Here is a 14290-nt window from a genome sequence, read left to right on the forward strand (position 1 = left end):
TGGATTGCTTACTTCTCCTTTTATATTAGCCTGTACCCCTCATCCAACGTCCACGTGTAGGTTCGACTTTCCAGGACTAATACTTGTCCCATCAGCGCATACCCAAAGTGGCTAGGGGTGATTGTAAAAGCTGAAGAGCATGGTCCTGTCAGGTGCAGAGTATTCAATGGCAGTAATGGCAACTTTCCCTCTGTCCTTTGTTGCCATTCTATCAACGCAGATATTTTAGGTTTTTCCCAAAACTGTTCCTATACCGTTCTTGCATTTTCTTTCAGGAGGGCCTCGAAGATGCCGAGGACAGAGTCATTCTCGGCTATGTCTCGAGGTTACTTGGATTTTTATTATATGTCCTCGGCTCGGACCTTGGGTCCCAATGTAAAAGTGGGCCAGGGCTACAAATTATTGGGCCCCACAAGTATGATTAACTAAACAATATTATGGAAATCCAATGAATTAATTATTTCATATACATTTTATTTAATGATTTGATAGTTGGGGGATGATTTGAACCTATGATGTATTTACTAAAAACGAAATGTGTCTATTGAGTTTTAAGGTTATTGGTTTTTTTTTTTTTTTAATAATTATATTGGTTAGAATTCTTAATGCTACTACCTAAATTCCTCCAAATGTATGAGTGTTTGGAATAATAGTTATATTGGTGCTCTTTGCTCTCACATTTATGGTGGATCTACCATGAATGTGAGAGAATGGAGTATCATTTTACTATGCTCCAAGAATACTTAAAATTTTCCAAGTGTTTGGGAGATGAATGCCCATATCAACCATTTAAGATCTAACATATACATTAAATGGGGGTTATTACGAATCCATATACATTAAACGTGTTTCTTAGGTTGTTCGGCTTGTTGTCCGAAGTGCACAAACAGTTTAAAAGCTTGAGAAAAGAAGTAGAAAAACTAAATGTGAATTGGACTAATTTTTGTGGAATAAGCATGTTCTTTATTCCATTATTCCATCCTTACTAATCCTCAAATAAGAGAATAGATGGAATATATTTTGAAAATCCTTTGCATTCTTCTCTTTTACCTCATTATTGTGGAATAACCATTGCCATTTTCACTTTTTCTTAACACTACCGAACATAAAGCCCTACGAAATTAATTCACAACAAGCATAGACCCCAAAGATAAAGATACATAATCACCATCACGTCTGTGAAAAGCAGAAAATATTTAGATAGTCTTAGAGTATAGTGAAATGATGCCCCTTTCTCTCACATTCATGATGGACCTCACTATGAATTTAATGAGAAGACCCCACTGTGATTGTGAAAGGAGGGAGCATCATTTACTGTACTTCGGAAATACCTAAAAATTACTCGTGAAAAGCCTATAAGCCATTGTGAGTTAATCATCCAAATCTATGATTAGTCCATTAGGGAACTAATTATACTATAAATTATAAATTATTTTTAAAACAACAGTAAAAATTAGAATTAAATTGAAAAGAGTAATGTTACGCATAAAAACTATTTTACAACATTTTTACAAATTGTTGATGTGGCTAATTCCTACTGATTCTCATCTGCGACTACCACTAACATAATTTTTTTTACTTAATCGCTTACCATATCAATAGTTTGTAAAAAATAATGTAAAATAGTTTGTAGATTTAACATTTTTCAATTGAAAAATCCAAAAAGTGGGACCTACTGGGCAAATTAGCACTCCCCTAGTAGAACCAAAGTGTTGATTTGAAGGCTCTAAGTGCCAATTGATCGGCACTGAAGCTCCAAACTACATAAATTTCTATGTTTTGGATAGGATTTTCCCTTTTTTTTTCCTTAATTAATTTTTGTGGGAGATAAATATGAGATTATACTACCAATTGCACAACCTTTAAGCACTAAAAATAAGGAAAACACCTCTCTCAACTTTTAAGTGTGGATTTTTATTGGCTGTAGGCTAAAAACCTCTTAAGCTTAGGTTACCAACCCCCACCCATAGCCACAAAATTCACTTTCTTTTTCTCCATATTTTCATCACCCTTTCACAGCGTACACACATCATTTTTAAGTCTGTATAGAAATCATTCATAGGCACCAACCCAAGTAGTTTTTGGATTTATTACATTCATCAACACCATCATTAGTGTGAAGATTAGTGATACTTTCCTCTCTTCAAAAAAAGTATAGGGCCTAAGGACATTTTGGAGTTTTAACTAGTGTGAAATTATGTTAATTTGAACAAATTAGAATTCACGTTTTTTTTTTTTTTTAAGTTAATGCAACAATACACAAAACATACTGTATATAGTTTGGATTAACTTAGGTTTGATTTTCTCTTAATAAATTTTAATTAAAATAGGTTTTTCCTTTTCTATAAATTATCTAATTGATTTATTGAAAAAACTCATTAAATATAGGCTAAATTACAAATTACACTCAAATTTTGCATTGTTCTCAACTCAGTGATTTTTTCACTTTTTTTTTGTTTTAATTTTTTATTTATTTGAGTCCTTTAATTTTCATTCATTTTTAATTTAGCTCTCCCATTGGATCCACCTCATAGAATTAACTAAAACAACATCGTTTTATAAAATGAAAAATATAAAACTTATGGTGAGATTGGACAAATTTGACAAAATGACTAAATTGATACTAGATTACAGTTGAAATACTAAAATGGAGGGAAATAAAATTTAAATGTCTAATTTGAAAATATATTAAAGTTATGTATTTTGTAGTTTAAACTTGAATAAATATGTATAAAAACAACTTTAATTGATTTGTCTTGATTATTGCAAAGGATCATTGCGCATAGATCTAAACTTATAAATTACAATCAAGTAAGTAAAGTAAGTTACTTCAAAGTAAACCCCATTTTACATGGAGAGCTAAAAATAAATCAAAGAGATAACTTACATGATATCGAAGACGCTGCCATCGGCAGTGCACACGGGGTCTTCGAAAGGCGTAAACGTAAGACTGCGAAGCACAAAAGAAGAAGAAAAGAATGTTTAGGATTTGAGAGAGAGAGAGATTCAAATAATAGTGAATGAGTTTCAGAGAGAGAGAGAGAAGTGGAGTAGAGTTGGTACCCGCAGCAATAGAAGGGGAGGCGTTTGAAGCGGGTGCGGGACTCTTTGGATTTGGCGCCGCCCCAATCGTTGGCCCACTCCGTTTTCGTTATGAACATCCGGTCTTTGCTGTGCATGCGTATGAAGCAGGAGATTGGGTAGGAAGCTTAATAAATGGGAATTTGTCTATAGCCTTTGTCTATAGCCTGGGGCTTCATTGGCCACATAAATTATGTTTCTCCCTACTCCTTTTTGGCCATATATGTCTGTTTGTGTGTGCATGCGTATTATTCCAGGACATTTATAAATTACTCATTTCAGAAACATGGTTCTGGTTGTTATGATTATCCTCCGAAGAATTCGTGGAAAATGGGTACAGATTGTTGTGGGTGGGATGGGGTCACCTGTGATACGATGACAGGTCATGTCATTGCTGTCGACCTCAGTTGCAGTGGGCTTGAAGGTCCCATCCATCCCAATACCACCCTTTTCTCTCTTCGCCATCTCCAGAGGCTCAACCTTGCTTACAACTATTTCGATGACTCCGCAATTTCATCTAAGTTTGGTGGCTTTGCAAACATGACGCATCTCAACCTCACTGACTGCTACTTTGCTGGTAATTTCCCATCCGAAATCTCCCACTTATCCAAATTGGTTTCACTTGATCTCTCTATGAATGTTGGCATAATAATGAAAACTCCTAGTTTGAAAAGGCTTGTTCAAAGATTTTCGTTGCGAAATAGCAAAGGATATCTAACAATATAGTTAGTTGGCCGGTTTTGAAAGAATTTGTGATAATAGCATCTCGAGTTTTTAAAACTCGAGATCCTATTAAAACTCGATCTTTTGAAACTCGTTTTGCCCGGTTTCTCAATACACTGACGTGGACAAATTTGCCAGGTGGATAAAGTAGAAATCGAGTGTATAAGACTCGAGTTATGAGAAAAATACATTAGGTTTCAAAACGCCTACTCATACGGTCTCTCTCCAAGTTCAAACACTCTTTCTCTGTCTCTCAAACACTGTCTCAGTTCAAAACACTCTCACTCAAACGGCGACAGCAGTCATCCTCAACCTGTCGGCGTGCAACAACAATCACCCTCACCCTCACCCTCAAACGCTCTCCTCTTTCCTCACAATCGGCTTCAGTTCAAACACTCTTTCTCTGTCTCTCAAACACTCTTTCTCAGTTCAAACACTCTCACTCAAACGGCGAAATCTGTCATCCTCAACCCGTCGGCGTGCAACAAAAATCACCGTCATCCTCACCCTTAAATGCTCTCCTCTTTCCTCACAATCGGCTTCAGACGATCCCCTCACCCATACCGTGAAAATCCCTCTTGTCCCTTCTAACGGAAGTTCAAATTTTTTCAAGTTTGAAGGTATGTTTTTCTTATAAAAATTTGAGCTTTTTAAAGAATTATTCCATCTGTGTTTAGCCCAAGTGTTTGTGGTTGATAATTTCCCTTGTTAGTGCTTTAGTTTTTATTGTTTTGTTACTTGTTGCATGATTTGGGTTGCTGGTACCCTCTGTGTCTGTTTCTCCAATTTTAGAGTTTGGAATTTCATAATGTTACCTAGGGTTTTTCGTTTCTCAATTTCATTATGCATTATTTTTCTTCCTATTATTTCTCACCTAGGTTAAAATCTGAAGTTTCTGTTAATAAGGAAAGTGTTGTTGATTGATTTGAGGATGAAATCTGGGTGCTGGTTCCTCAACAGGAAAAATTATTGTTGTCAGTTGCATTTTATCGGCAGCCTTAATATCAATGTATTCAATTATGTGGGCTTAGAAAATTAGTGGCAAAACTCTTCTTATTTTTTGTTTGGCCGTATAGAATATCTTACTTATACATTTTTTTAATAAAAAAACTGCCCTGTTAAAAGCTTGTTAAGTTAGTATATTCTTTTGAAATTATAGGCGCAGTGTTAATTTGAAAATAATAATGTCAATCGGCATTCACAATGGTCAACCCATGATAAATTGAATGGAAAAATTGGATGGACAGCAGTCCTGCTGAGATCAAATTTGAATGTTTTAAGATTATAAGAGACTGACATTAATAACTTAGCAACCACAGCCAATTTCTTCCATAGAAGTTTATATTAATGTTTTGTATGCTGTGAATCAATAAGTAATATATTTGCTTTTCAATATAGAGGCTGAGTTTTTAAGCTACTTTTGCTAAAATTCCCTCATTGGAGATGGGGTTCATGATTCTCATTGTTTAAAAAAACAATAATAAAGAAGTGAGTTGGAGTAACTAACAATAAGATCATTGTCCAAAGCCCTAATTTGTTGAGGAAACTTGGATCAGAATTTGGCCACAGTTCTGCAGTATATCAACAATAAACGTTGAGGTCAATGGCCATAGGCAAAAATAATGAGAATACAAATGATTAGATCTATGAAATATTCAATACAAAGTGAAAAAATATGTATATTTTGGTCATGGGGCACCTGGATAAATATATATCTCTATTACATTTAGAGAATCAGCTAATTAATTCTTCCAACTACACTCCTTTGAATCACCATGTCAGTTACTAAACTCAAACTGTATTAAACAGATCATGGAGACAAGCCCTACATAAGCAACATTCTGAGAAGTTTCTCAATTTTCACATTATTGTGATCAATTATAATTAGCAATGAATTATGATCATTATGAAGATCATAGTCAAAAGCCTCAAAGTTTCTGAGAGAGCTTTTATCAAGATTTACCAAAGATATTATAAATGCACAATCCCTATATTCATAACAATTCCCATCCTTTCCATCATAACACCCCCAACCCCCCCCCCCCCCCCCCCAAAAAAATAATAATAATTCAAGAACTGGATCACAGCAATCCTGCTCTAAAGTTTCAACATGTAGTCTAGAGTTTGTGAAACTCCTACCTGGCCTTGACTATTTAATTAAATCTAGGAAAAAAAATCAAGTAGGAAGTGCAATTATAGATGGAGTACCAGGTTAGCTTTGGAGTGCTGCCACATTTAATACTCATTTAACAATACTTTTTCTCCTAAATTTCCTAACCTCACTTCTCTCACCAAGCAAACACTGAGTCCTACAAAATATAATTGGAAATCAATACCTATGTGCAATAGGAACAACAATGTAATTGCAAGAAAGTCCCTTGATATTTCACATAGAAACTAATCAAGTTGTAGATATTTCAAGATCATGATTCATACTCGACTAGCTTGAATGGCATGTTCTTTTAATCAAATTTCAGTGATAAAAATGAGGACCACCTGTGGCAATACATTAAATTTTTAAAACTTGGGATATGATATGGTAGAAATACTTTGATTAATAAAAAGAGTTGGGGATTTACTTTTTGGATGGAGGAATTGGTTTGGTAAACATGGAAGCTCTTTTTGTTTAGAACCCTAAGGTAAAAAACCACACTGTGAGAGAGAGAATTGTACCTGTTTAGTACTGCTGACGAATCAATTGATGCTATTTCAAAAAAAAGAGATGAGAGATCCACTGAATTAGCCTTAAAAAGTACTGTAAAGAATAATTAGAGGTATATAGAAGTAAAAGTAAGTTCACAAACTGAAATTCTTGGAAAATTACATGAGGTTATCCTCTGTTTGGGCGAATTGTAAGTGCTTCACTTACCCTCTGTTGAAGCCTTACAGTGACATTTAAAAGTCCTATAGCGGCGTTTTTCTACAAATTTTTTTTATAAGTATCAGGTTTAGGGAGCCCTACAGTGGCGTTTTTAAGCCCTATAGCAGTGTTTTCTGCAATTTATGGATATCGAGTCTTTACAACTCGATTTTTACGTCAATTTTTGCTCACTTTAAACCCATCCTCTTATAAATTGAGACTTACAAACTCGACTTTTATCTTCGAACTCGAGTGGACGAACACTCGAGATGCTAGTTTTCAACATTGTTTTGAAACGTGACAACTACCTAAATTTTATAATATTTATTGTTATTTAGAAAAAAAAATTCTGTTCTTATCTAGTTTGTATGCACTTGTAATGTTTAACTGTCAACCCTTTGAATCAGAAATATATATATATATATATATATAATTTTGAAGGTGATGGAATGAAAATATATGAATTCTTATCAAACATTGGCACAAAGAAATTGGGGTTTTCATAACCTTTTTAATTGTCTATACTCTTTGCAGTATGGAGCCTCAGATCGATCAGGAGTTAGAGATCTTGCACCCCGGTCCGCTTCAGCCTTCAGTGTTGACGCGACAACCATATCATCGATCAGAGGCCATTTGGAATGGCGAGGTGAAATTTCTAGTTCTAACAACTGCTTTAATTTTGACGTTGATTTTGACTTTTAGTTAGCAAGTTCTTTCAAAGTTATATTTCTAGTTCTAACAACCGCTAAAATTTGTATTGAATTTGTAGGACCCGGGCCCACTTGTGTGCCGTGGTCGCACTAAGGAGATGGCAAACGTTCAGATGGAAGATAATTGGGTGATTGACATTATCAAATTGCTAAGGTTGGAAGGATTGTTTAGAGCCCCTTCGAAAGAGATCGATAATTGCCTAATAACGGCCCTAGTTGAGCGATGGCGGCCGGAGACTCATACGTTTCATCTTCCACATGGTGAGATGACAATCACCTTACAAGATGTGGAGGTGATTTTCGGACTTCCTATAGACGGTGAGGTCTTGGTTGGACCGACCTTTGTGGAGAATGGGACTTGGACGCGAGTGTGTGAGGAGTTGCTTGGATTTACTCCGCCGAATGACAATAAAACTTTGGTGGGCCAAAGAATTCTCATTAGCCGACTTGTTGAGGCCATTGCAGCACCACTGCCTGAGGACGCAACAGAGATTCAGATACACCGGTATGCCCGTTGCTATATCTTAGCGCTAGTAGGGGATAAACTTTTCATGGACAAGTCAGGAGATAGGGTGCATCTTATGTTCTTGGAGTTTATGCGCAACCTTCGTGATCCGCGGCAGTATAGTTGGGGTAGTGGTTGCTTGGCCTGGTTGTACAGGGACTTGTGTCGGGCAAGTGAGAAAGGCACATCGTAGATTGGTGGGGCGTGCACCTTGATCCAGTATTGGGCATGGGCAAGGTTGCCATTCTTGTGCCTGAGGATAGAGCCCCCACCTGAGTTTGCATCTTGTATAGAGGTAGACAATTCCTTTCCAAAGGAACTGTCATGTTCTAGTGCTACGTTTACCATTTACTAAACTGAAAAGGGGCAACTTAAGCAGTTAAAATTACATTAATGTCTCTAGCACCATGTCAGAGAGCAAAATGAAGGAAATATTAGGCAGCCCTTAAAGTTAGAATTAGTCACTACACAAATAATCCTCTCCAAGTTCTTTTTTTACTATATTCTGAGATGTTCACAATTTCCAGGCATGGCAAATATCGCCGCTGATGCCAAAAAGTTGTCGTTATGTTCCAACATGTAGTGAGTATTCCATGTCAGCTTACAAAAAGTACGGAGTTGTTAAGGGTACTGTCTTAACTGCTTGGCGTCTATGTCGTTGCAATCCCCTTGGTAATAATGGTTATAACTTAGTATTTCTCTCTGTTTTCATTTTAATAGGTATAATATGTGTATGTATGTATATTGTAATAAGAATGAATTTTCTGGTACTTTGTCAGGTGGGTTATAACTTAGCATTTGTTTCCTCAGCTGTACAAATATAGATTGAACTGGGTTGTATCAAGTGCATGAAGTTACTGTTTTTCTCTTTTGTTCTCAATTTAATAGTTTGCCACAAGATAGCCCTTTTTCAATTTTGGAAACACGAGGGGTATATTTGATGTGGAAGGTAAAAGAGACATTGTTGTCTATGTGGAGCTTGGTGAACATAACTTTAAAGAGATGTACATATGTTAGTTGGTGAAAATAACCTGGGATTTTAAGTTAAAACAAAGAGAACCCGTGTATGTGCACAGTAATAAGAATGCATTTTTCTTTTTTGATGCATTAGGTTACCTGATATTTGTTTTAGTGGACAAATTATTGATTTAAGTTGCTAAGTTTTGTTCTTTAGTTGCGTTCAAAATCTTCAATTGGAGAATCAGAACCAGAACAATAACTGATACTCAATAAAGGCTCACATGTTGATCATCTTTGACTGCTTATATATAACTAGATTATATGTGCTAAGAGATGCCTTGGCCAAACCAATAATGATCTAGAGGTCTGTAACTGCATGGGAACTAATTTTTCTATGGGTCGAATGTTATTTGATTTAGCAAGTAGATTGCCTAGTTGAGAAAGTCCAGTGATTAATACTGTAGATTTGCCAAAATTTTATTGTTTATCACACACTGATCCATACATTAAGGACATTCTTAGTACACTCCCTTGGGCTTCATACTTAAATTTTACACGGTTTTGTAAGGTTGTTAAGGTGCCCCTACACTGATAATCTACACTGACCGCTTATGCAAATCGTAACTTTGCTAAGTAATTCTATGGGTTAATAGCATATACACTAGTTGTTATATTGATTTCTTCTCGATTAGTGCCTTTGCTCGAGTTTAGACTTTAGAAATTGAGAAGGAAATAAGGGAAAACTGATCTATGATGGGCATAGCCTACTTTCTTGGAGTTTTGATAGCTTTTGTTTTGGCTGTATTGAGCTATATGGGGACTGTTAGAATGACTTCATCCTATATTTATGATGTGATTATAGAGAGAAGTACTGCCTTTAGAAGCCTAACATTGACTATAACCATGTGCCCATTTTCTTTGTCTTTTAACAATAAATTCAAACAATCCACTAGCTCCTTAAAGAAAAAGTGGTGACTCCACAATCAAGCAACACTCCACATCTCAGATAACAAGGGAAACGTACATTGCTATGAATCTTTCATAAAATTTTCTAACCTACAAGAATTTGGTGAATCTAATTCAAGAAAGATTGATTCTCTTTAAAATTGGCAGATTTGATCAAGAATAATTAATGCAGGGAAACACCTCAAAAAGAATAAAGTCAATGACAAAAGAATTTTTTTTATTTCACCAAAATGGCTAATGCAAAAACATATTTTTATCAAGATGGTTAAGATTAATCACATGAATTAGTAATAAATCAAAGAAAATATAACAAATAATATATAGCTCAAATGACATGCAAGCCAATAAAAAAAGGAATTGAAATCAAGAACAAAAAGATACTACAAGAAGAACATCTTATATTAGGAAAAAACATGGAGTCATTGGAAAACCCATAAAGCCATTGGAAAGTTCTCTTAGTGGCAAAACCCATACACAACTAATACCCAACTACAATAACAATCAAATCAAAAAGCCCATACCTTAAATATGAAATTGTTGAGAGGGAAGAGCAGTGAGAGAGGCAATGTGGTGAGTGAGAGTGAGAGGTGTGAGAGTTAGTAAGGTTGTGTCTATGGGTGAGAGAGTTGAGGATACTCTGTTTTTGGCTGAGCGTTTAGTCAGGCTGAGTGTGGACTGAATAATGTCATCCCAGAATACGTTACTAAATTATACTGCTATCTGTTTTTTAGTGTGGACGGAAAGGGATAGTACAAGTAGGTATACCAGAACTCGAGTCTTATAGACTCGAGTTCTGTTAAAAATTTATTCAAACTAATGGTGTGCATAGAAAGACAAGAACTCGAGTCTATAAGACTCGAGTTCTGTTCAAAATTTTTTCACAATATTTCGTTAAGTAAATCACGAGTCTTATAGACTCGGTTTGTGCCTGATAAAACTCGAGTCTATAAGACTCGAGAACTGTTCAAATTTTATTCAAAATAATCTGTCGTTTAAGTAAATCTCGAGTGTTTTAGCGTTGGTTTATGGGAGCAGTATCTCGAGTCTCAAAGACTCGAGATCTGCGTGGCAACTTTTGCCACCTCATTCGTTCAGAACGATTATATGATGGTGGGGTTTTCAGTTGAATCTCGAGTTTCAGGTACTCGAGATGTCTAGTTTTCTTAATTGTTTGAAAACGTTCCTAACTTACTATTTTGATTTGCTGAAGGCAGCTCTTATGCACAATACCTCCTTATTCAAAACCTAACCTGTCTAACTGAACTTGTTTTGGATGATGTTGACATGTCTTCTGTTTCACCTAATTCTTTCATGAATTTGTCTTCCTCTTTGACATCTCTTCGTCTTTCTTATTGTGGATTGAAAGGGAGATTCCCAGATAATATATTCCTCCTCCCAAACCTCCAGCTGCTCGATGTAAGTCCCAACTACAATCTCACCGGTTCCCTTCCAACGTATAACTGGAGTACTCCCCTCAAATCCTTGTTTCTCTCTGAAACTAGATTCTCAATTGACTTACCTAATTTAATCAGCAATCTCAAGTCCTTAAAAGAATTGTCCCTCAGTAATTGCAATTTCATAGGTTCATCGAATCCAACATTTCCTTCAAGCTTCGCACAAATAACTTATTTGGACCTCTCATATAATAACTTTAGTGGTCAGTGTCCAAGTTCCCTCCTAAACAATGCAGGACTTACTTATTTAGATCTCTCATACAACAATTTCATAGGTCAACTTCCAGATCTTTCTACAAACCGGACACAAGTTTCTTCTTCAAACGGTTCTTCCAATAGTCAGTCAGTTAGTCAAATTCCTTCCAATTTGGTATCTCTCGATTTATCTTATAACTTATTGAACGGCACTATACCATCTTGGTTGTATGACATACCATCTTTGCAGTACTTATTTCTAGACAATAACCAACTCACTGGACAAATTGATGAATTCCATCATAATTCTTTAAAGTATCTTGATATCTCCTTCAATAATTTAAGTGGTAGTGTGGAGCCAAACATCTTCACAAAGCTCAAAAGTCTAGAAGAAGTTCGTCTTTCACATAACAACCTACAGGGCCACCTTCCAATCTCAATTGCTAAACTTGTGAGCCTTCTCATTCTAGATATCTCCTTCAATAATTTAAGTGGTAGTGTGGAGCCAAACATCTTCACAATGCTCAAAAGTCTAGAAGTGGTTGATCTTTCACATAGCAACCTACATGGCCACCTTCCAATCTCAATTGCTAAACTTGTGAGCCTTCTCTCTCTAGATATCTCCTTCAATAATTTAAGTGGTAGTGTGGAGCCAAGCATGTTCTCAAGCTCAACAGTCTAAAAGAGGTTGATCTTTCACATAACAACCTACAGGGCCACCTTCCAATTTCAATCTCTAAACTTGTGAGCCTTTTTAGTCTAGATATCTCCTTCAATAATTTAAGTGGTAGTGTGGAGCCAAGCATGTTCTCAAAGCTCAAAAGTCTATCCGAGGTTGATCTTTCACATAATCCTCTCTTATCATTCCACACATATAGCTATAACATTGTAGACTATACCTTGCCCGAACTTCAATCATTATCTTTGTCATCTTGCAACATAAGTGAGTTCCCGTATTTCTTAAAATCCACAGAAAATTTAAATTTCTTAGACCTTTCCAACAACCAAATCAATGGCAGTATTCCGACATGGTTGTTGGAGGTGAAGATGGATTCATTGAGTTACCTGAATCTTTCGTACAACTCCTTGGCAAGAATAGGAAACCTTCCATGGAAGAACTTGCAATTCCTTGATCTTCATTCTAACTTGCTTGAAGGACCACTTCCAGTACCTCCACTACACACTCATTTCTTTTCAGTCTCAAGGAATAATTTAACTGGAGAGATCCCTCTCTTGATTTGCAATCTCAGTTCCCTCCATTACCTTGATTTGTCTTATAATCGCTTGAGTAACATGATTCCTCCATGTTTGGGAAACTTAAGTAATCATCTCATAGATTTGGATTTGCAAAGTAACAATCTTCATGGTACTATCCTTTCAACATTTGCAAAGGGCTGTTACTTGAGAAGTCTTAAACTCAATGGCAACCGATTGGAAGGTTCATTGCCACAATCATTGGTCCATTGTAGAAAGTTGGAAGTTCTAGATTTTGGTAACAACAAGATTAATGGAACCTTTCCTCTTTGGTTGGAAAATCTTCCGAAGTTGCGGGTTCTAATCTTGCAGTCAAACAACTTTCATGGTGCTATAGGCAATCCCAAGTACAAATTCCCATTCCCTAATTTGCGAATCATTGACCTCTCTTACAATGAGTTCCATGGTCTGTTGCCAACAAACTTTTTCAAGTATTTAAAAGCCATGAAGAATTCTAATGCAGACAAAGGTGGATTGAAATATATGGGTGATCGTTATTATCAAGATTCTGTGATAGTGGCGATGAAAGGGAACCGTATTAAATTGGTGAAAATCCAAAGTCTATTCACAACCATTGATTTCTCGAACAATGATTTCAAAGGAGAAATTCCAAAGTCAATTGGAGAGCTTGGGTCACTGAAGGGGCTTAATTTTTCACACAATAATCTTATAGGTTGTGTGCCTCCCTCGTTGGGGAATTTAACCAATCTTGAATGGTTAGATCTTTCATCAAATAAGCTTGAAGGTGAAATTCCTATAAAATTGGTAGATCTCACATCACTGGCAGTTTTAAACCTATCAGAAAACCATCTTTTTGGACAGATACCTCAAGGTAAACAGTTCAATACCTTTACGAATGATTCTTACAATGGGAACCTGGGGTTATGTGGATTTCCAATGACAAAAGCTTGTGGCAATGATGAGGGACAGCAATTATTGCCATCATCAACCACTCAAGAAGATGATTTCAAATTTGAAAATGGGTTTAATTGGAAAGTTGTATTGTTGGGGTACAGTTGTGGATTCATGTTTGGATTGGGTTTGGATTATCTTGTGTTCTCAAGTGGGAAACCGAAATGGCTTGTGAATATTGTTTATGGAGAACAAGATAACAAGGTACGAAGATCCAAGAAGAATGCTCATAGACGAACTCATTGATGAAAATTTTGGTGGATGCAAATACTGATTCTAGGTATATTCTTATATACTAATAATATCTTTGAAAATAATCTATTTCATTAATTTTTGGTTCTTAAAACTGTCTTTAAATTGTTAAGATGATTGTTCATTTTTAATTTCTTTTATGCTAGTCAAGAATGGCTGTACTTTGTGTTAATGTGAGGCTTATTACTAGGTGCATAAGCTTCTATGTTTCCTTTCAAAAAAAATGCTTCTGTGTTTAAAGTATAGCTATACAGGAGAGTAAATTGATGTGCTGATATTGTTTCTATTGCCACTAGAGATGGCATTATGCTGGTCTATTCTTCACCCTGAATCTTCCTATATTCTGTCTGTCTTTACATTTTTATATGTTCAGGAGTCTATCAATAAGATTCTAAAGTACATATTGGTTATGTGGAAA

Source organism: Quercus lobata, chromosome 12 (genome assembly GCF_001633185.2).
Source record: "Quercus lobata isolate SW786 chromosome 12, ValleyOak3.0 Primary Assembly, whole genome shotgun sequence".
NCBI classification, from domain to species: domain Eukaryota; kingdom Viridiplantae; phylum Streptophyta; class Magnoliopsida; order Fagales; family Fagaceae; genus Quercus; species Quercus lobata.